The sequence below is a fragment of the Cynocephalus volans genome, chromosome 16 (assembly GCF_027409185.1).
Source record: "Cynocephalus volans isolate mCynVol1 chromosome 16, mCynVol1.pri, whole genome shotgun sequence".
Lineage (NCBI taxonomy): Eukaryota > Metazoa > Chordata > Mammalia > Dermoptera > Cynocephalidae > Cynocephalus > Cynocephalus volans.
This window is the reverse complement of record NC_084475.1, coordinates 42,542,192-42,566,871: the sequence shown is the minus strand read 5'-3', so window position 1 is coordinate 42,566,871 and position 24,680 is coordinate 42,542,192. Positions and strand designations below refer to the sequence as shown.

The 24,680-nt window shown below is 39.5% G+C and overlaps 1 protein-coding gene across 2 annotated transcripts in view; it reads left to right on the top strand.

Annotated features, from left to right (window-relative positions):
• The window catches only part of PIP5K1B (phosphatidylinositol-4-phosphate 5-kinase type 1 beta), a 294,924-nt gene that overhangs the window by 85,306 nt on the left and 184,938 nt on the right, over positions 1-24,680 (top strand). The gene's annotated exons all lie outside the window — the stretch shown is intronic.

The following is a 24,680-nucleotide window of genomic DNA, read 5'->3' as shown; positions in this document are numbered from 1 at the left end:
TTAGACATCCATGTGGTGATGTCAAGTAAGCAGTTAGATACCTGAGTCTGGAGTTCAGGAAAGAGGGCTGGACTAGAAATACATAATTAGGAGTCATCTGCCTGTGGATGGTATTTAAAGTCAAGAGAGTAGGTGAGATCACTAAAGGGTGAGTGCCAGTAAAGAAGAGAATGAGTACTGAATCTTGGGACACTCTATAAGATTAAAAGGGCAGGAGAAGGAGCAACCAGAGAGATAGGAAAACCAAGAGACTGTGGTGCCCTAGAAAGCATGGGAAGAAACCCGTGAGAGAGGATGGGGTGATTGATCAAGTGTGCCTACTGCAGCTGATCTGACAAGTAAAATGAGGACTGATCATTGAGCACTGGATTTAGTAATGTGGAAGTTACAGGTCACCTTGATGAGAGTCATTTCAGGTGGAAGGCTGATTAGAGTGGGTTAAGAGAGAATAGGATGAGCAGAATTGGAGACAGCCAGATGGCTGAAGGAAGTCATGAGGTTCTTCTAGATCCTTGAGGCGAGAGAGGAACTAAAGCAAAAGGTCATCTCCCTCTCCTTTTTATTGGTAAATTGTTATTAAGTGTTTCACAAAATTTTTTTTTTTTTACATATATATGATTATAGTTTGGGAAAAAGCAACGACAAATGACAATTTTCTTTTTTCTTTTTTTTTTGGCATTATTGTGAGAGGAGGTAAACTCTAAGTGTTTTTACTCCAAACATGGGTAAACTATTCAAGCTAAAGTCTTACTGATTCACTTCTTTCATTGATTTGTCTGATTCATTTTATTCCTTTGTCACTTATTTTTCTTGATGGCTTTTTTCCACTAATAAATTGAAATTTAGTACCATACTCGTGACACAATTATTTCTGTAAGCATGGCCCAGTTTCTTAACCCAGAGACATTTTCCTCTTCAGTGAGGAAATTTTTTTTTAAGTAGTTCATTGTCATTTTGAGTTTTATTTAGGGACAGATCTTTTTTTTTCCTTATTCCTTTTCAAATTATTGCTGAACAGTGGAGAGGAGAGGACCAGTAATGATAGGAAAGAAAGAGTGTTTTCCTTACTTTGAATTGCTAAGATTTCATTCAAATCATAAAATATTGAAATAATGTCAGGTTCCTTCTTGTGGGTTGAACAGTCTGTCCTGATATTTTTCAGAAGAGGGCTCAGGGACATCCAAGCCTTATTTATACCCAGGAGGAAAGAATGCCTTCTCCTGGAACTATGTATCTCTTTTGATACTGCATATCTGTCTTTCAAGACTCCAATAAATATTGCTTACTTCATGGAGTGTCCTCTGATTCCTCTAGCTGTATGTAGTAGTGGTTTTCCTCTGAATCACAGTCCTACCTACTGCTAATGTATGTGGGGGTGGGTAATGTAATGGTTAAAGAGCTCAGCATCTGCAGACTGGGAGAACTGCATTCCAGACCTAGTCTTTCCACTTTTTAGGCAAATAACTTAATCTTTGTGTGCCTTGGTCTTCTCACCTGTTAAATAGGAGTAGTTCTTACCTTAAAACATAGTGAGGTTTAGAGGGGAGAATGCATATAAAATTATTTATTCAGAAAACTGGTAACTTGAATAAATGGAAACCTGAGGCATGTATACTATATGAAATAATCCTCTATATTTACAGCAGATTTCCTAAAAGAGAGGGACAATGGTTTATTTATCTTAATGTTATTGCACATTAGTGAATGTTTTAGGCTTTAGGATATCTCCCAGACTATACTTTAAAGCAAACTTTCATAAGCCATGTATTTTCAGTGTAAAAAACAATGAGAAGGAAAGAACCAAACAGGCTAAAACAAACAAGTTACACTTTCTAACGACAAGAGCAATGCAGGTTCCTTTTAGAAACTTTAGAACATTCTGATAAGCAAAAAGAAGTACACTTCACTGAGATGCCACTGTTCACATTCCCATTTATATTGTTTCAGGCTTTTTCTATGATTAAATATGCATATGTGATTTTCTTACAAAAATGGCATCCTACTGTATATTCAGCTTCATAAACTGCTTTTTTCCATGTAATATACAGTGAATGTTTTATGTATACTTCTGCATCATTTTAATAGTTACATGATATTTTGTTCTATGGATGTACCATATTATAGTTATCCAACTGTTAGTCACTCTTTAGAACGTTTTCAATTTTTTGCTCAATTGCAAACAACGTTCTGATACACATCTGAACAAACTTTTAAAATGTAAAAAGACCACAAAGATTTTATGGACTTGCCAATATAAAATAGCTGAAACTTCAATTCAGTTTTGTCCATTCTTAAAACATACCTTTCTGAGTAACTTTTGATTTATTTGGTGGTCATGTTTGGAGCTCCTGTATGACTGAAAAAAAGGGTAATTCTCTGAAAATAGTCTGTATTTCAGATTTTTTCGTGAATCTAAGATAGTTTTTCCTCATTTCATCCAAACTAGAGAGTTTTGATAATGTCCTCAGGAAAATGTTGCTCTGAGGTCTCCATCACATAAACCAGGGCAGTCTGTAATTCAGGGTTAGTGAGGTTGCCAGGAGGTCAGTTATGATTCCTGTTGTGTCATTTCAGTGGAAGAAAGGAGCATCAGGGTGGAACTGGGGTGAGGAGGAAGAGGCCACAGTTAGATATCTGTTCCACACATTTAAGGTCACCACTATTTCCATCTTTCATAGCAGCGGCAACTAGAGATCCCACATTTTCTAGGTTAGTTAAGATATAGAATATTGCCTTTAGCTGCTCATTGAAACATTTCAAATCCTAGTATTTTGACATTAAAACCAGCATATTTCTGTTTCATGCACTTAAAAATGACACAAAATCCTTTATGATATTGTTTATCAATTTTAGGGTTATAAAATATGGTCATCGTACTTAAAGGTCTTAGAGGAGTAAAATGGTGACTTAACCATTCATTTTTGCAGTAAATGTCCTGTGAATATTTACTATGTATCTGGCACTGTGCTAGAGGCTGGGGTTACAAAAAAGGGATGAACAAGTCCTTAAGTTGCTCTTGGTGGGATACACACATATATAAATAATTAAAAAAAAAACCCTTCACTGCTTTGTAGTACTTTGTTGCAATATGTAATAGATATATTTCCAAGATGCTACCGGAACCCGGAGGAAGGAAATACAAGGGTCTTTACAGAAGAAGCAATTCTTTCACAAGTTAAGTAAATAGACATTCGCCAGGGAGACAAGGGATACATGAAGAGTTTTATGCAACATATGCAGGGAACAAAGTATATTCTAGGAATTTCCAGCAAATAATTTCAATATTCGTTTAAAACATAAGGATTAATTCTTGGGTTAAGTGTGGTTTTTTGTTTGTTTACTAATTTAATATTTTTATTTCTCTATATTTCTGCTGTTTAAAAAACTATTTATTCCTTTTTAGGAAATGATTAAACCATTTGATCGGGAAAGATTAGATGAAATGGACAAGGCTTAATAAGGTGTTCTCATAACTACTTCCTATTTCAATGACATACTTTTTTCCTGCCTTGGATTTGATTGCTTAGAAATTATTGCTGCAGATTCACAAAGAGATCAAAAGATAAAATAGACAAAGAATATGTAGCTCCAACTATTTGCTACATTTTTTGTGCTCTTAGTAATATTCCAAAATAGATAAAGATCATTGTGCACATCCGTTGGTCTTAGCATTGGAAAAGCCTTGGGCTGTAGGTTCTGAGATTTTAAACAAAGTGGAATTATAGTGGAAAGGAACCAGAGGTTTAGACTAAATAGATGTGTTGTAAGAGAGTTATAATGATCTTATTTAAATATTTTCCACATTCGATAAAGCATGTAGTACTGTTACTGCTGTGATTTTTTTTTAAATAAATGGATTCATATCCATGATAATATGCTTTAATTCCCCATGGAGTTCCACATAGTAGCCAATGTGAATACTTGAAGAAAATAATCTATTGGAGCTCAGATTTGAATTAAATTTCTTCAAAGTAGCTTGTTTTATTTCTGATATGGTTGTAAGATTGTTCACTTGATAAATATTTCCTGAGCACTTACTATGTGCCAGACATTGAGCTTAATTAACTAGTTTATTTCTAGTTTCTAATAGACACATTAAGCCCCTGGCTTTATGGAGTTTACCTGATAGCAAGGGGAAATAGACAGAAACAAAAAAGGCAGATAATAAAATCACTGCCAATTACAATAAATGTTAGGAAGGAAATAAACAACCTGCTTTGGATAGAGTGGTCAGGGAGAAGCATCCCAGGCAAGTGGGGTAGGTAGCATGTGCAAAGTCCTTCAGCAAGAAGGAGGCTGGTTGCGTTTGAGGAAATAAGGCAAGTAGGGCTGAAGCATGGGTAGGAGGAAGAATAGCATACAGTGAGGTTGAAGGGCAAGGTAAGCAGCAGATCATACAGTGTCTTATAGGCCAAGATCAAAAGTTTGGATTTTATTCTAAACACAATGCGAAGGTATTAAAGGGTTTTATACGGGGACTAACCTAAACTGATTCCCTTTTTTAGATCATTCTTGCCTTGTGGGGAATGGAAGCAAGGAGACCAATTAGCAGGTTGTCATATTAGTCTAGGCAAGAGAGGCCGGTAACTGGGCTGAGGGGTAGCAGTCAAGACAGAGAGGAGAAGACGGGTTTGAAAATCAGCAGGACTTGGGGTGAGAGGGGGATGCTCCATGGGGAGGGGGGGAAATCAAGAATGACTAGATTCCTGTAAATAAAGTTTACTGACATAGTGGATTGAATTATGTCCCCGCAAAACTCATTAACACTTGAATTATGTCCCCCAAGTTTTATGTATTAGAAACTTAGCCCCCACTGTGACTGTTAAGACAGTGGGAAATCCTATTATGCTAATTGAATGGTGGAGCCTTGAAGAGGTGATTGAATTGTAGGACTGCACAGTAGTGAATGGATTAAAAATGGTGGTCAAGGGTGTGGTTCTGAGGGCTTTAAAAGAAGAGAGTCTGTTTCTCTGCTCTCTCTGCTTCCACCGTCTGGCAATGTGAGACTCCTGGGTCACTTTTGCCACCACCAGATGGACTTTGGACTTCCCAGCCTGTAAAAATGATAAGCAATAAATTTCATTTTCTTTTATATCACCCAGTTCCATGTATTCTGTTATAAGCGACACAAACAGACTAATACAACTGACTTGAGTAAAAAGGGGGGATGAAGTGGCATTGAATGAGATGGGAAGGTTAGAAGAGGCAGGAGTAGAGAGGTGTTTAAGGTGTTTTGTTTTGTTTTTTGTTTTTTGGGTTTTTTTAGGACATAGCAAATCTAATATGCTTGTGAAGATTCCAAAGGGAGGTGTTAGTTGGATATATAAGTCCAAAGGTGAGGAAAGGTCTGTGATCTAGCTAAAATTATACTTGAAATAACCACACTTCCCATCAGTATGTTAGCTTTAATTTAAAAAGCATCTGAGGTATAATTGATAATAATGAAACTCTTTATCCATAGTACATATTTTCTATTCATCAGTGACTCAATTTAAGGCACACACCAATTGTGCAAATGAATGAAGTCCTCCTCAATGCAATCCCTATCAAAATCCCAATGGCATTTATTACAGAAATGGAAAAAAACAATTCTAAAAGTCATGTGGAAACACAAAGGACCTTAGATAGCCATAGAAACCTTGAGAAAGAAGAACAAAGCTGAAAGTACCACACTTCCTTATTTCAAAATAGATTATAAAGCAACAATAATCCAAACAGTATGGCACTGGCATAAAAATAGACATATGGATGAATGGAATAGAAAGCCCAGAAATAAGGCCATGCATATATGGTCAAATGATCTTTGACAGGGATGCCAAGAATATACAATGGGGAAAGATATTCTCTTCAACAAATGGTGCTGGGAAAACTGGAATGTCCACATGCAAAAGAATGAAACTGGACTCTTACACCATACTCAAAAATCAACTCAAAATGGATTAAAGTCTTAAATATAATACCTGAAACTGCATAACTCCTAGAAGAAAACATAGGAGAAAAGCTTCATGACTTTGTTCTTGGTGATGATTTCTTGGATATGACACCAAAAGCACAGGCAACAAAAGCAAAATTAGACAAAGAGGACAACATCAAACTGAAAAGCTTCTGTATAGCAAGGAAACAATCAACAGAATGAAAAGGATGCCACCTATGGAAAGGGAGAAAATATTTATAAGCCATATAGCTGGCAAGGGGTTAAAATCTAAAATATATAAGGAACTACTACAACTCAGTAGCAAAGAAAAAATAAATAACTTGATTTTAATATGGGTAAAAGACAGAAATAGATATTTCTCCAAAGAAGACATACAGAAGTCTGGCCGTCCCACATCAGGTTCCTTTGAGGAACTGAAAATAGTGATGCTGATAGAGACAGAGATTCTTGTGGGCAGCAGGTGCCCACTTTAGGCCAGTGAATGAGCAGAGACCTCTCCGCTTATGGTATGTGGGCCTTCCTTCATTTGTTCTCTTGCCTTGCCCTGCAAATGTTAGGCATGGGCTTTTCCTTTAGTCTGCTAGCCCTTGAGGTTTGTACCATGCCTTTCACCCAGCATCTAGCACGGAGCTTACACAGGCACAAATGTTTGTTAAATAAAGGAATAATCCAGTAGTCCGTGGTTTCTATGGTCTGGGGATAATTCAGGAGGAGCTTGAACTGCCTTGGGTTTTTATAGAAATAGAAAAAAACACTCCCTTCATACTGATTTGACATTGGCCTTGAAGACTTGTCCTACTTGACTGTTCATGGATGGAGTCCATGTTAAGAGGATGCAGGGCCACTACGTACGGTTCTACAGTTTGTGCAGTACATGAAGGTGCCCCGCTGAAGGGCAAATGGAGGCTGATTTCCAGCCTGCATTTGGCTGCCAAGCTCTGCACCTGCTGGTGAAAAGGGGCCTTTTCCTTTGCAGGGTTGAATCTGCCGAGTATGTGTCTTTTCTTCATTTTCCTACAGGGGGATCAGGTTTTGCTAAGTCAGAAGGAATGCATTTTGTCATTCAAAACAAAGGTTTCTTAGGCTTCCCACGGTCATGTGAGGGTGGGATATTTGGGTACCCTGCTCCAAATCTTCCCTTATTAAGTTCTTGAGGAACTTAAGCTGCAAACATTCCAAGTGTCAGAATATTTTAAGCAGTTGTCTCTCTGTATTGCATCTCCTTCTTCCCCCTCATATAAAAAGCTCGGATAGGAAAAGTATTGATCCAAGCCACAGGTTTCCATGCCGTTCCCAGTGCTCCCAGATCTCTCTGAGTTGGCACCTGCTGCTGCCACATAGGTAAATTGGCCCATGGATATTTTAAGCCATTGCTCTGTTCTCAGCCTCCTCTCCCTGCCTTCTGAGAAAGTGGATTGAAATTGTATGGCGGGGTGGGGAGGTGAGGTGCTTTGCTTGAGCCAGGACATACTCCTGTACATTCTGCTGAAAAATCCCAGAGTTAAGGCTGTGATGGTTAATTCTAAATGTCAGCCTTATTAAAGAATACTGAGAAATCTGGTAAAACTATCTTTTGAGGCGTGTCCATAAGGGTGTTTCCAGAAGAGATTAGCTCATAAGCCTGAGTAGACTGGGTGGGAAAGATCCACCCTCAATATGGGTGGGAACACCCAATCCACTGGGGGCCTGGAGAGAACAAAAAACAGCAAAAGGTGAATTGCTCTATCTACTGGAGCTGGGATACACTCTGCTCTTCTGTCCGTGGATATCACAACTCGAGTCTCCTCAGCTTTTGGGTTCCACACTTATATCAGTGGCACCCCCAGCTCTCAGAACTCTGGCCTCTAAGAATCACATCGACTTCCCTGGTTCTGAGGCCTTGGGACTTGGACTGAGCCACGCTACCAGCATCCAGTTTGCAGATGGCCTATTGTGGGACTCCTCAGCCTTCACAATCACATGAGCCAGTTCCCCTAATGAATCCCCTCTCATAAATCTATATCCATATCTTCTTGGTTCTGTCTCTCTGGAGAACCCTGACTAATACAAGGGCCGTCCAAGGGAAAACAACAAGCCCGGGCATGAGAGAACTTAGAATTCCTGGGGGGCTTAGCAGTATTAACATTAGGGAAAGGGCACATATTTTTTCCTGTTGGATTACTAATCACAACAATGCTAGATCCTTCCTGGATTTCTTTCAGATGGGCTGAATTTAAGAATTATAGGTTTATCCTGTTTCGTGATGCTGAAGCAAGAGGGTATGTTTGTTGTAGTGCTGAGACACCAGCGCAGTGGTGAGGGGTGTTGAGGCAGCCTGCCAGGTGGGTGAGATTTGAAATATATTACAAAACTGAAGCTTTGCGATTTTTTTTCCTGCTTTCAAAACCATAGAAATGGACATAGTTTAATAATAAGATTGCAAAGTTACTCTTGGGAATTTAATATGTCACCTGAAAGAAGTGGATTTGGTCAGAGCGAACTGAGTCTCAAAGAGATAAGTAAATCCAGAATTAATTTTTCAATTAGGGATAAGGTTGCTTCAAAACTGCAGTACCATAGATACACCTGAGGAGGGTTTGAAAATGAAAAACAGTGCTCTCCAAAATAAGCCCAATCTCAGGTTGAAAAGACTTCACTATTTAGAATAGCCACTCTATGGGGTCTTGTTTTGTGACTAATGCTGAAGTCTGATGACCTGGATGATGTAGGTCTGCCCCAGGGTATTAGCCTGTTTCAGCCTCTTGCACCAGTCTAGAAACAGGAGATAGAGAGCAAAGTCAGGGTGTGAGCATCCCAGAAAACAGGTTGGAAGAAGATACGCCAACAGATGAACTGTGGGCATCTCTGGATGCGGAGACTGTTGGCTGCTCCTATTTTCTTTGTGGTTTTCCATGTTTATCCAATATTTCTATGATAGATATGAGTTGTATTTACAATCAGATTTTTAAAGTTGTTCCAAAAGAGAATCCATTCGAAGAAATTGAAACTTGTATGAAATGAACCTGAATCAGCAAAAAAAAAAAAAGGAAAGAAAGATGTCTTGCGGAAGTATTTGGGATACACACAAGTTTCAATTTCTTCGAATGGATTCTCTTTTGGAACAACTTTAAAAATCTGATTGTAAATACAACTCATATCTATTATAGAAATATTGGATAAAGGAAGTATTTGGGATACTAACTTGATCACTGTTTTAGCTTTTTATCTCACCACTGCAGAAACTGAACACTCATTCATTTATTCCCCAGTGCTAAAGGGAGGGAGGAAGAGAACATATATTAAGCATCCACTTAATGTGTGAGGACTGAAAATAAGACATCTTTTCTGTATGTTGGTACCTTATCTAAGAACAAACATTTTTAAATGTACATTCATTAAACTTTCAACTTTTGAGTCTGTCCATGTGCCAGACACTGATTTATAAATAGAGGTTATTGTCTTCACGCGGCTGATAGTGCAGTGGAAATGAAAAATTTAACCTGATGATTACCATATAGTAAGTGTCCCAATAGATGTAGGCTCAGAGCACCCCAGGAGCTCAGAGGAGAGACACTGAACCCTACCTTGGGAGGCGGAGTAGTGGATTCATAGAGAAGGGTAATGCCTGAGCTGCATCTTGAAGGACAAAGAGTACTCAGCCCAGGAGAGTGGCGTGTCGGGCATTGGAGTAGTCCAAAAGCAAGATGCAGAGAAGGGTGCAGTGCATGCTGGGAATTGCGAGACATCCCAGAGGGCTGCACCTGTGTTGGGGGTGGACTTTGAGAAGAGAAGAGTTAAAAAAGAAAAGGCCAGGTCATGAGAGGTCAAGGCTGTGCTAAAGACTTTGAGATGTGCCCTGAAGCAATGAGAAGCCATTGCCGGATTTTAAAGAGTATCATAAATAGATTTGCATTATAAGAAGTCCCTTTAGCAATATTGTGCCCTGGCTAGGCAGACTAATTATAAGGTGTCAGGCTAGGGCTCACAGACCCTTCAAACCTGTTGTACAGACTGGGTCACAGACCCCTCATATGCCAGTCATGAGCCAGGTAATTGGAAAAGACCCTGGGAGTTGTTGGCAAGGTTGACATACTTTACTTCAGATGGACACGAGCTCGGCCCTGCCTAGGCAGTGACCTAGTGACCCCTGGGACATCCTGGGGGCACTGTAGATCAGAGCTGTTTGTCCTTTATACTTAAAGTCAGATAACCAAGGAACACCTGGGCGCACATGCACAATTACATCAGATAATAGCCAAGGAACATGTGGGCTCATGTGTGCAGTTAACATGTTTACTTCAGACAGGCTAGGTCATGCTCAACAAGATTCTGAACAGCTGAGGGAGCCTGACCATTTGTGTTCATTTTCCTCACAGGAGGTCGAGGCAATAGTCTGTGAAAGAAATGATGAGGTCTTGATTAAGATAGTGGCAGGAATGCGGAGAGAGAATCAGAGTTGAAGAAGATTAAGGAGATTGATTGGAAGGAATTTGATTGATGGGGCTGTGGGGGTGAGGTGTTAAGGAGAAGTTGGGATGGCCCCTTGATTTCTGGCTGGGGCATCTGGGTGTCTAATGGCAGCATTCTCTGAGCGGGCTAGCATATAAACTGCAATTAGAGAATGTTTAATTTATAGTACCTTCAAGACACTATAGGAACCCTGAAAGCAACTAAAAATATAAATTTCGAGCTCAGAAAAGAGATCTGGGCTCATGAGTTTTTTGGGAGTCATCCCAAGTAGGTTGCAGTTGAACCCATCGGTAGTGGAAGAGATCATTCTGAGGAATTATTCAGAGAGAGACAAGAAAAAAATACAGAAGGCTGTGAGGAGCATAGGTATTTCAGAGGCAGCCAAAGAAGAGGGAACCTGCCAGAGAGACCAAGAAAAAGTGTCCTGAGAGGCAGGAGAAAAGCCAGGCATATACAGTGTCCTTGTTCATGCTCTCTCAACATCTGTCATCATGGAAGGAAGAGCAAAGAGCAAATGACAAGTGGCAGAAATGCCCATGCCATCTGAGTTTGCCTCTTTACCTAGTTGCCCTGGACATAAACATCTGCCAACACCTCATTGCCAAAATGTCTGGGAATACCAGTTTCTTGTTTTTTTTTTGTTTAACTGGGCACATTGCCTCCCCAAACAAAACCAAGGTTCGGTTAGTAAAGAACATGAGGAAAAGGCACTTGGGGTAGGCAACTGACAATGTTGGCCATACCAAGTAACCAAGGGAAGAGGGACTGTCAGTGAAGGAGGACTGGTCATTCATCAGTTCAACAAAGATTCGAGAGCCTGCTGTGTGCAGGGGACTCTCAATGTCAATGCTTTAGAGGCATGGAGGGAGAGAAAGAATGACAAGCCTGCTTGAGTGAAGCAACGAGGGGGCCACTTGTGAACTTGGGGTGGGGCCTCCGTAAGTGAATGGGGGAGGAGGGAGCGAAGACGGGGAATGTACCTTAGTCTTTTGAGGAGTTTGACCTTGTCGGTAAGGAGAGCGAGACAACGAAGCTGCAGTCAGAGGGGAGGGTCAGAGTGGAGAAGAGGTTTCAGGAGCCCAGAGAAAGTCTCAGAAAAGAGGTAACATGCTCATTCTCAGGGAGAAGAGCTGGGCGAGGTAAAGCAGTTGTAGACCCAGGAAAAAGAGTAAGTGATGGGGAGAAGGCTACAGACCCCTGTGTGTCGAGGGAACACAGAACTCACCTTAGCGGTGCACTAGAGAGGAGAGCGCCCTGGACAGGAGGAAGGGATGGGTATGGATGCTCACGGGTTCACAGGTGGGAAAGGCAGGAAGCGAAGGGACCGTCCTTCCTCCATGGGGCAGGGAGCAGGATGCAGAGATTGTCTGGTAATGGACTTAAGGATATCAGTGAAGGCTTAAAATAGGCAGTCTTGGCGGTGTGGTTAAGAGCATCACTTTGGAACTGGACGGCCTGGTGCCTTCCCATCCTGGCTCTAACCGTGTGACCTTGGACAAATTACTTAACTTCTCTGTTGCCCTCCATTTTCTCTACAGCCAAGCAAGGAGGTTAACAGAAGCCTGTTACTCAGCATCGCTGGGAGAATTAGATGAGTTAATTCATGTAGTACTTAGAAGAGTGCCTGGTGCAAAGGAGTGCTTCATATGAATCAGCTGTGATAACTGTTATTAATAGGACTGAAAGCAAGTGCAGCCTGGGGTCCCCTAAGCACCAAATTATACCAGACTGTGAGTGTGTTGACTGAGGCTGTGAGGGCACAGACAGGGAATTGCTGCCTTTGTCCAGGACGTCCTCAGAGAGAGGCATTTGAGATTGACAGAGGGTCAAGGATGGCCAGCACTATGGACACAAGCAAGAGACTGCCCGAGGCCCTGCCACATCTGTGGCAGTGGGAGCCCTCTTGAGACTCAGGAGGAAGCAGGTGAGGCACAGGGAGCACGTGGACAAGGGCCCCTTCCCTTCCAGTGAGGGAAGGATGGCAGAGAGAGTGGCTGGCTCAGTGCTGAGCTCCACACATTGCAGAGCCTCGAAAGACTGCATCTCTTCTTCAGCCACAAGAATCTGGGAGCCGAGTGGTGACAGGATCACTCTGTCTTGCAGTGCTCCTCTGGGTGACAGCAGCTAAGAATAATAACACTAAATATATGGAGTGAGGTCTGTGTGCTAGGGACAGTGTAGTGCTGTACGTAGCGGGCATTCCTCACATGTGCCCTATGAGGGGGATACTCTCATGTTCCCTGTTTCTCAGATGAGGAGACTGAGGCACAGAGATTAAGCCACTTGAGGTGGAGTCAAAATTGAAGCTGCATTGTGGGACTCCAGACCCTATTTCTGTGACCACCAAGCTGTCACCATCTGTCTCATTAGCATGTGGCTTGGAGGAGGGGTAATGACAGGTGGAGGTTGGGGCATTGACCTCCGCTAGGCTTGTGGCAGCTTATTGAGAGGATATTTCTATCTTAGTCAAGGAGAGTCTGGCTTTGAGGATTAGAACTTCCTGCAAAGAGCTCAAGTGAGTGGTGGCTGTCTGCAGATAGAAGGGCCCTTCCAGAACCCAGCTGCTAGCTAGGGAGTACAGCCAGACATCACACAGTTGAAAAGTTGTCTGGAAGCACAGGGCCTTACCTGTGCATCTTCTCACACTCTAATTAAAGTCCACAGTTCTTGGTTTCACTCTCTCATGACTTCGCTTAGCCCTGGCTCTACCTGACCTGCCAAGTCGCTGGCCACCACTTGACCCACTCAGTCCCTGTGTTGTAGAAAAAGTTTTCAATGTGGATAATCTGCTGATTTAGCCTGGGTACAGTGTCCCTCCTTGGTTCATTGTGCGGGCTGGGATGGAGGTGGCACAGGCTACCACTGGCAGGGAGAGAGCTTCTCTGAGAATTCCCATGATCTGCAAGAGTTAGTGAAGCCTGCAAACCTCGTCATCTCTGACTGACCCTCATACTCCTCAGGCCCAGTCAGTGCCTAGGTTCCAACAACAGTGTTTTCGTTGTAAACACCACATGGGGCTCCTTCCTTTCAGTCTCCAGCTCTATGCTGGTCTTCTAGGTTTTCAATCCCACAGCCACCGCAGCAGCTTCTAGATTCACTCTCTAAATATGGTCTTCCCTTTCCCTTTCATCCTACCTACTCTTAAGCAATATTATTTTTTAAAATATTGGCCTCCTACTCAAAAGCCTTCAGCAGATGTTCCCTAATTTGTCATATCCGTGGCTGGCTCCTCAGGCCATCTAACTTGCAACTAATCATTCTCTCCAACTTCATTTCCCACTGTTAGGTCAGGGTAATCTTCCTCTCTTATGAGACACACCAAGGTCATTGCCTTCTGCACTCCTGCTGCTTCCCTCCCTCTGACAGCCCTTCCCTCCTGCTCTCACATCTCATTCATCCTTAACACTGCTTACTCTAGACCTCGGTCACTCCCTCCCCTCGCAACTCCTTTTAGGCTTGTTTCTCCAGTTAAATTGTTGATTCCTTGAAAGCAGCTCCCTGCCCAGTATGTCTTAAACCTGCATACAGCCAAGCACCTATCAAACACTTTAGAAATTTGATATTCAGTGATTGATAGCTGATTTATGATCTCTTGGCCTTGGTGTGTATGTGTGTGTATGCATGAAGTGTATACACACACACACACACACACACATTTGTTTTAATTTTTTATTGCATTTTTAAAAACATTCCATATAAGCCTTCTGACTGTGATGATTGAATACTTGTTAGAGGCAAAGCCAAGTAGAAGTATTAACTCATAATCCTGTTAAAGACTTTCCCCATTATTGCATGAGCTTGAGTTTTGGCTTCTCCTTTATGTGCTGTGACAACAGGGACCATCTTATCCATTTTTGTATTCCTCAAAGTACCTCACTTGAGGCATTAAGGTGTCCTGGAATAAACGTGTGAGTAAATGCATACCCTTCTGGTGGAGAAATATGTCATAAGTGGTCATTTTATTTCTGTTTTTCCTCTATCGAGACACTTATATTTGTGCTTAGTTTGAAACTACTGTTATTACTTGTTGCCAGTTAAGCTTACTAGCCTGAACTATAATCAAAAATTTTTGGTTGGATTAAATTTTTTTCCTGCTTAGTCTTTTTTCTGCCCTTAGCAGCATCCTCCATCCCCTCTAACGAATGCATTCTTTTTTGGTCCTTCCTACTCCCCTTCTGTGTTCTTTCAGACTTCCCCAAAGACATAGAGCTCCAGACACCTGGTTCAGAGGGATTTCTTGGGGGTAAACTACCAGCTGTTCTTTGTATTTGGGGCACATAGGAGATCTGTGTTGCTTTGTCTTTCTCACTAGAAGATGAAATAGACCCGGAAATACTTCATAGACTGCTGCTGGAGCAAAGCCAAATAAATAGTGTTGTCTATTTCTGAGAACAAACATTTTTCTACTGTCATAATTGGCTTTATTTGTGTATGGCTAATAATAAATTATTGTAATAATTGAATAATTCCTGGGGTATTACTCTTAGAAAAAAGGAAAATAGCTTAGATGTAAGATATGGACAAAAAGCATAAACTGGTGAATAAAAAATGAGAAGTTTTACCATGTAGTTAGGATACAGTATTGTGAAGTCTACTCAATATCAAATGTCTAGTAAAAACTGGGGAAGACGAAATTTAAGCATCACAGAGAGGCAAAAAGTTCAGCTGTGTGAGATTCTTAGTGATTATCCCAGATGTGACTGGAAAGAGATAGAAAATTAAAAATGTTAAATCTTCATGGATTTTTTTCCATATGCCAAATATCTTGACTGTATATGTATCTACTGTCCTGACTCTCACCTACACATACATAGTCAGATTTGCAGATGTGGTCAGACTGTACACGTACGGTCAAGTAGCATTGACTGTATATGTATTTACTCTCCTGACTCCCCACTTTCTGACACTACCACCAAATGCACGCAAACAAATACTATGTCTTTGTGTATTTAAAGTGAAAATCAGGGCAGGGGACGATCACGCAATAATGGTGTTTTCATGAAACACTGTGAGTTACATTGGTCTAAAAGCAACATATCTCTCGGGGTGTTTTCATTGAAGACTTTTCTTGCTAATGTTTGCAGGGAAGGTTTGGCTTGAAAAGGCTTATGAGTTCTTTTAGCTCAACCTTTGTTGGGAAAATGAATTACAAGTGGTTCATTTTATGCCGAGCCTTTTGTCATCTCCATTTATAGCTATTCTGTTTATTCACTTTGTGAGAGCTGTTCTGAGAGCTGATGGATGTGTTTTATGAGAGAATATAAGAGCCCTGCAATTTGTTTTGATTGGTCTCCATTTGGATTCATAGTGAACAGGTGCCGTCATTTGGAATTGGTTTTGGCAGTGGCTTTGGTTATTTAAATATTAGATACATGAAATGAAACCTCATTTAAATTATTTTCATCAGTAAGAACAGGAGAGCTTTATTTACATTGAATACAAGACACCATGGTTCTATTTTTACAGCTTCTGAGCATACAGATGTGTACAACAAATGTGTGAACATAGGTATGTATTCTCCATTGTGCAAATAATTAACATGCAGATTTTCTGCATTTCTTTGAGAGCTTATGCAAATATTCTTAAAAAATAAATCAGCCTATGATTTCTTAATATAACAAATTTTTTCTGGTCTGAAAAATATAGGCATTTCTACTTTGGAAACTGTCAAAGAATATTTATTTGTCTGGTGTATTTTTGTTGCTTATATTTAAACCTTAGAAAATAGCCCATCGCATTTTTAAACTTTTGATTTTTCCTGCTTTTTGGGGGGTGTTATTGTTGACAAAAACCACATTAAAAGAGTGCCATACCTCCTCCTAAGCGCACGGGAAGAAGAGCGGCAGTACCTCCTATCTTCCTGCAAAATTGTTTACAAGGATGATGTTTTCCTAAGAATAGCTTTCTAGATTTTCATGAATCCATATACATTTTCACACATTTGTTTTTATTCAGGCAAAGATGTTACAGAGACTTAGGATCACAGGAAGAAGGAGCAATCAGGAAGTCTGTTTGTAATTTTTTAAGAAACATCCTAAACCTCAGGCTGCTTCTGGGTAAATTCTTAAAATGCAAGAAATGATCTCAGAGTATACCCATGAAAATTTAAGTGTTATTCATGCTGTTGAGTCTTTAAACAAGCCAATGTGGTACTTGGCTTCTTTCCAACTCTCTGCCTCTCACCCTTGTATCCCCAGCAAGCTTCTGAGTCCACTTTCAGTGTTCTAAATACGTAAAGCTTTCTGTGGTCTCCACAGGCTGACTCATGCAGTTTCTCCTCCAAAAACCCAGAGTAAAGTACGTGCCCATGTCACGTTGTATTGTAGCTATTCTCCTGTTGATTTGATTTCTTTTAAGATTAGGACCTGTCTTTGTCATTTACAGCCCCAGGGCCAAGCTCACTGCCTGACATGTAATGCTCCATAAAAGTTTATTGAATGAATGAAAGAGTGAGTTTATTTGCTGTCAGATAATGAAAATGAACTCAAAGAGCATAATTAAAACAAAAATGATTAGCATTAATATGCAGCTATGACCAAGGCCCAAATTATCTTGTAATTGCTTTCCATTTTGGGAAACAGGTTAGGAAATGTTAACATACACAGCCTGAATGGAATGAAAACATTTGAATATGGCTATCCTGTAGAAGCTCAATTCTCATAGGACAGGTTGCACTCATAATGATCAGATAATTAATGCATCCCCTCCTCATTCCAAAGAGGATTTGAGGTGAGACTCTACCTAAGAAACTTGGCAATGGCATCAAACCAGAAGCACTATCAAATGAAGTCAGCACAATTCATGGTAGAAGAGAAGTGGGTGGTAGCAGAGGTGGACATAAAACTCAAACCTTCAGAGACCTAGTCCAGTGTTCTTCTAATTAGTCCTTGTTGCTTTGCTTTGTTGGTGTTTAATGAAGTATTTGCTTTTATGGGAAGACCAGTAAGGACTCGTGGCTAATGTTCCTCACCTCTTGTATTTACAGGTTGGCCTACTTAGTTGGATAATCAGTAATTAGCCATTTTTCCTCTCATTTGGCCTTGCATGAGGAGCAAACTCGTCCGTGGCAAATTAAAAATACTGAGTTGTATGGCCCTAGCTGGGGAATTCGAGGTTGAAAGCACTGTGGCTTGAGTAACTCAAATGTGGCCCCCAGGTGTAATATATGTAAAATTTGCAGTAACTATAGTTTTCAAAAGCTCTCCTACCACCTTGTAAATTAAGAAATGCCCTCTAGGTTGAGATTCACTAATGTAAAACAAGTTTTACAAGAAATAATTATGTAAATCAATATTGTTGGCTAACCTTTTGATTGCATTTACAAATTGAAAACTACAGTGCAATATTGATTAGACAGTTTTCTAATTATTTTGTCAAATAAGTAGGAGAAAGAGTGTGGTATGGTGAAAAGAGCATTAGATTTGAAGTCAGACAACTTTTTATAAAATCTCAGCCCTTCCACCTCTTGACTTGACCCCAGGCAAATTGTCCCAAGTGGCAGTGGTTTCTCTCCTAGACCTAATGAAGAGGCTGCAGTAGACTCTTAACTGCTTGGTAGTGATCTGTTTAAGCTCTTAGCAAATTCCCAGGGAAATATATATATATATAGAGAGAGAGAGAGAGAGAGAGAAACGTTTGTGCCAGTGCCTAGCCTATCTCCTGACCCACATTTCCATTGTTTCTCAGGCATATCATCACCCCATATCCACTTTCCCACCTTCATTACAATTTTTGTTTGTTTGTTTTATGTCCTATCATGGCCTCTTTCTCCTCAGAACCATTCCTCACTCTTCCCCAGTTCTTAGGCTCCCCCAGGAGTCAGATGGTTTTCAGCGAGTTGGCCCCTGGGAGCCACAGACAAGAGTTGGCGGGTGGAAGGGAGAAGCCAGGGCATTCTGCCCTCTCACTGTCTTGGGTGATATCTCCATCGGCGACTGTCTTCCTCATGCCTCGAAACATACCCCTCCTTCTGTGGTTCCAACTTCTGCCAGGCAATCTTCACCATGGTATTCTCACCCCAGCAGGTACCTCTGGCTTTTGAGGTCTGTTACTACTCCCTCCTCTTGTTACATTTCTAGCTCTAAAAACAATAGTGGCTTCCTGTTGATGTTAATCTGTGTTTTATCACCATCTCTTGCTTAGCTTTTCAGCCCACCCATCACTTTTATAATCAATTCCTTGTATTAAATTCTCTGTCTTTAACATACCCAGAGTGGTTTCTGTTTTCTGTACTAGACCCTGTCAGTTCTCTCAAAGTGATAAAATGTCTTTACTGCTTTCACTAGTCAGAGTAGCTTAGGTGATCCCAAGCCTGTGAAGTATGCTGAAAATACTGATTCTCCAGACCCACCACACAGAGGTAGGGATTGACTTGTTTTGGTGTGTGGCCCCAGAGTCTGAATTTTCAGAAGGCTCTCCAGGTGGTTCTGATGCCCAGCACTGGTATATAGAACAGCAAAGCCAGGCTGAGCTGGAGGTGCTTGGGGTGGGGGTGGGGAGTCACTACGTTCATTCACCAACTAAGAGCTTCACTTCTACAAACCAGCCTCACAGGGAGATAGCCCACCTTAGCAAAATAAAAAATGTCTTTATCCTATGGGTTCCATAGGACAGTCAAAGCAGCACATGCTAAATTGGGGAGTGCCGTGGGATTTATTTGCAAGATTAAATGAAATCACATATGAGACAGTATTTTACACATCATAGTTGTTCAATAAATGATAGTATCTTTCCTTCTCTCAAATTGAGTGAAAGCACAGAAATGTAGAAAGCTGTGTAACAGTATAACTTATTTATTTCTTGAGGTAACAGAATCCAGATACTGAATACCAGAAAGGATAGATAAGCAATCAAATAGTAAAAAAAAAAAAAATTCATTGGCTGCCATGTATTATTGTTAGCTGAGCTGGTATCTCAACAATCCACCATATGAAACCATAAGTTGGCTCTGTTTAACGTCAGGAGTAATTTTTTTAAAAAGTTCTAACTGGGAGTCTCATGTCAGATTACATATCAACACATTTCCCAAGGAGACCTGAGCCTTGTGAGTATGCCCTTACATGGTGATTGGGATTTCTGCATTCCAGGCTCTTGCCAGAGACTATAACTTTGCGTGCCTCACTGTCTAATTCTTATCAAAAGGTTGGTTATGAGAAATAATATTCATGGAGCACTGCCTGCAGGACATGAAGTCTTTTCATTCCTCTTTGTGATAGCCTACATTTTATTCATGCTTTGTCAGGTCATCAAGTAGCTACCGGTTTATTTGGATCCTCGTGTATTAGCTTCTTGTCAGTTTCCCTTTCCTGGGGAGGATGAATGAAAAAAGGCACATCTATAATTATGGAATTTTTAAACTGTGTGTTAAAAGAGGAAACTCTCACAAGTTTCAGAGAAAACCAGTACAGGAGAATCAGACAAGCATCAGACAAGCATCTATAAATCAGGAAGCAAGAAGACAGCAATATGATATTTATAGAGAAATGAGAGAAAAGGACTGTGAGCCAAGAATCCTGCACTGGTCAAGAGGTCTGTAAAGACAAAAGAAAGACATTTCTGGACATGGAGTGACTCAGTGGACCATCCACGTGCGTCTTCTAAGGGAACTACTTGAGAAGTGTTCTAACCAAATGAGAATTAAAACAGAACACAGGTGTCAGGACAGGGGAAGATGAAAAGCCAAAGAAATAGGTATTAGCAATAAACCTTGAATAACTTATGGTCAAGTCTATGAATGATGACAATGTCACTATGAACTATAAATTCTTAAGTAAGATTTTTTGAAGAGACACAGAAGAGACATAGTGACTATGAGGAGATATTTAGTAGTTTGGAGTGGAGCAGGCAATGAAAGAATAAAAATATTCCAGCTATCTCCACTTGTGGATGAGGAAGAGAAAAGAGATGTCATGGGTTTGGTGTTCTGGGAGCAGGTGCTGGGACAGAGTTTTGGGTGCAAGTTGTTTATTAGGAATTAACACCTGTGTTATGGGTTGAATTGTGTTTCCCAAAAAAGATATGTTGAAATCCTAACCCCCAGTGCCTGTGCATGTGACCTTATTCGGAAATAGAGTCTTTGCAGCTATAATCAAGTTAAGATGAGGTCATGAGGGTGGGCCCTAATCCAGTATGACTGGTGTCCTTGTAAGAAGAGGAAAAGCTATGTGAAGACACATGGAGAGAAGACTGTGTGGCGACAGAGGCAGAGATTGGAATGACACAGCTGCAATCGAAGAACACTGGGGATCCCTGGCTGCCACCAGCCAGAAGGAGGCAAGGTGGATCCTTTCCAAAGTCTCAAAGGGAACATGGCCCTGCCGATACCTTGATTTTGAACTTCTAGCCTCCAGAACTGTGAGAAAATAAATTTCTGTTATTTTAAGCCACCCAGTCTCTGGTACTTTGTTAGGGAAACCCTAGGAAACTAATACAACTTGTGAAAGGAGGACAGAAGAAGCTGACATCAGACTCCCAGGCAGAACCTGCCCAGCCCTGGACCATGTCTATCAGCGGGGAACTTTGGGAAGAGAATGCCGCCTGCTCTTGAGTCACAGCATGTGGCTGCCCAGGAAGGCCGTGACCTGGGGTGTGGTGACTCCCAGGAGAAACAGACCCTGAAGGAGCTGATGGCCAGAGGCATCTGCTGACCACACGCCCAGTGGTGGGCAATCCCCCCTCCTCCTGGGGAGATCTGGGTGGCTCATCTCCATGTCTACCACCACAGGCCAAGAGAAGAGTGTCAGGGGAGTGGGAGAACATATAGTCGTTTTGTTTTTTTAATAGAAAAATACAGGTTTTTTTATATGATTTAAAAATAGAAAGATGACTATGAGCAAAATATAAATGGAATAAAAATATTAAATTACGAGGAAGAAAAAAATGGAATTATAAACATGATTAGTCCAGCAAAGAAGGAATGAGTAAAAATGAATTCGGTAGCAACCAATGTAATTAATAGTGAATACACATGGTGGAAACGGAGCAAGTGTGATCTTATCACAATAGATGTGAATTTTTCGATATCCTGTTTGAAATGATAAGGACTCTTAGATTGGCAAAAACAAAATAAAAATTCAGTTTTAAGCTGTTTATAAGAAACATTGGTAAAACAAAATGACAGCCTAAAAAAGCTGAAGATAAAATGGACAGGGATATGCCAAGCAAATGCAAACAAAAGGGAAGCAGAAGTGGGAATATTAGCATCAACTAATATGGAATCTAAGATCAAGATTATTAAATGAGAAAAATATATATTTTTAAGGTATAAAGAGTACAGCTCATGAGAGCAATATTACAGGCATCTCCTTTATTCACTAACCAACATAGTTATGGAATGTTTAAAACAAACAAAAAAAAAAAACAGTAGAAATATAGGAGAATGTGATAAAACTGTAATCATATTAGGGAATTTTGATATTTCTTTCATAATTTGACAAAGTAGACAATAATACAGGTTAGTAATTATATAGGGCATTTGTACCCTATGAACAGAGAATGTGCATTTTTCTTTTGTGTCTATGGAACATTTATTTAAAAAATCCATTTCTATGGCCATAGGGAAAAACTTAGTGAATTTGAGGTGGGGGGTGGGGAGGATATTTTACTCATCTGTTTTTGATCCCAATGCAATAAAACAAGAAATTGGTGATGAAAGAATAACAAGTAAGATGTAAATGCTTGAAATTAAGAAACCCTCTTATAGATGATTCTTGGATCAAGTTGAAAATCAAATACAAAATGACAAATTATCTGGAAATTAATTAAGTAGAACACTTCACATCAAAATTTATGGGGAAATTGTTAATGTATATGGGAATACTTAACAGCCTAAATGCTTTCGGTGCTATTTTTTTAAAAAAGAATGAAAAGTAAACTAAGTGTTGCATCTAAGAATTTTTTTTAAAAGCCAAAAGAATGAAGGTATTAGTAACAGTAAAAGCTAAAAACAATGGAAATAGCCACAAAACAAGTAAAAAGGGAAAATCTGACTAATGAAAATGTATACATAATATTAAGAGTACATATACACACACAACATTAGGAATAAGAAAAAAGACACTACCCAGATCCCAAAAGGATTAAAATAAATCAGTAAGAAAATATTATGTGCAACTTTATGGCAACAAACTTAAAAATCTAAAAGAAATTGATGGTTTTCTAACAAATTATAAATTACCAAAATTTGATCGAGAGGTTATCAATCTCGAGATAAATATAGAAACTCAGTTTTTTTCTGAGTGCATATAAAGAGAGAAAGCCTTCCAATTTTATGAAAAACATCAATTCCTTAATACCAAAACCTGAAAAAGATGGGACCACAACAATTATCCAATATCACTCATGAAAATATTCTTTTAAAAAGATTAGCAAATCAAATCAAAGTTAAGGTTTATTCTAGAAATGCAAGGATGATTTTGCATTTTGAAATCTCTCAACATCATGAATTGGTACAGCAGAATAAAGGAGAACAATTGTGTGATTTCACCAACTGATGCTAAAAATACATTCATTGTAATTCAGTAGACATTCCTAATAAAAACTAATAGTAAATTAGGAATAGCAGAAAGAACCTACCATGTTACCAAACCAACAAAAACATCATGGTAGATGGTGACTACTGAAGGATTATGTTATTAATGTCTGGCACTACTACCATTACTCAACTGCTATGACTCAGCATTGTTATAGAAGTTCAGTAAATGCAATAAGAAATTGAAATAAGTTGTATAAACATTGCAGGTGATGTGACTGAGACTGTCTAAAATCTTTTAGAATTCTAGGAGAGGATTTGGTGAAATGACTGGGTGAAAAAAAGATAATAGATAAAACCTAATCGTTTTTCTTCATATGGGTTACAAATGCAAATAGAAAAATCCCTATTTAAAAGAGTGATCAAGGACATATCTAGGAGTGAGTTTGGTAAGACATAAGACAAATACAAAAAAAAAAAAAGATTGTAGTAAAATACGTAAAATGATATTTGAAGCAAAGAACTATACCATCTTTTTGAATAAGAAAAGTTAAAATTCCAAGATAATAATCCTTCCCAAATCAGTATATAAATTTAATATAATTCTAGTCAGAATCCCAACTTACAGGGTGAAGGTGTTGTCAGATCAATCCATTGATGTTAAAGTCCATATTAAAAAAATGCAAGAAAATTGCCAAATTTGAAAGAAAAATAGTCTGTATGGGGAACTTGCACCAGCAGATATTAAAGCATATGGTCATGTTATTGCATTTAAAACAATATGATTTTATCTCAGGAATCCACAAGTAAGTCTTTAGAACAGAGTACAGTCCATAAATAGATTGAGGTATATGGGAAAACCTATTGTATTCTAAAGGTGCATGGCTTTCTAGTAAGGAATAGATAGATTATAAAGTAAGATTATAAAGTAAATGATGTTAGGGTAATTAGCTATCCATTTGGGGGAAGATTCCATTTGGATTAGATTCCATTTGGAGTAAAGATCTAATGTTAAAAACGAAACTGTCAAGGTGTTAGAACAAAATATGGGAGAATACAGGTGTAACATCAGGTTAGGGAGAACTCTCTTCCATAATCAATAAAGGAGAAATTGGTAGATTTCACTGTGTAAAAATTAAAAATGTCTGAATAACAAAACACCATAAACAAAGCCAAAAGAACAATAGTTTGCAACCCATATCACAGTTAATGTTTAATATACTAAGAGATCTTACAAATTGATTAAAAAAGAAAAATGATAAACATCCCAGGATACAAATAGGCAAAGGGCATGAACTGGAAATGTAAATCACCAATAAGCCTGTAAAAAGGATCAGCCTCATTATAAGTGAGAGAACATGGATTGAAACAACTGCAATGCCCTTATTTGCCCATAAGTTTGGCAAACAGTTTTAAAGATGGTGAACATCCAATGGGAATTAGTATGTCAATAAGCAGATTCTCTTCATGCACCATTGGACTGATTGCTTCAACCTTTTTACGGAAAGAAATGTAACAATAGTCACTCAAATAGTTAATGTGCTTATCAAATTTGGCCCCCACAATTCCACTTCTAGGAGTCTTTCCCATAGAAATAAAGGTACTAGAACATTAAGGATGTTTGAATAAGGATGTTTATTCCTGCTGATTATATATAGTAGCCAAACCTGGAAATAGTCCAAATGTTCATTCACAGGGAGTGGTTGGTTAAATGATGGTATGTCTATCTTGTGGAATGTTATGCACTTATTTTTAAATGAGATAGATGTAGAGATTTGAAAAAATATCTAAAATATACTGGTAAGAGCAAGTGGCAGAAGTGTGTGT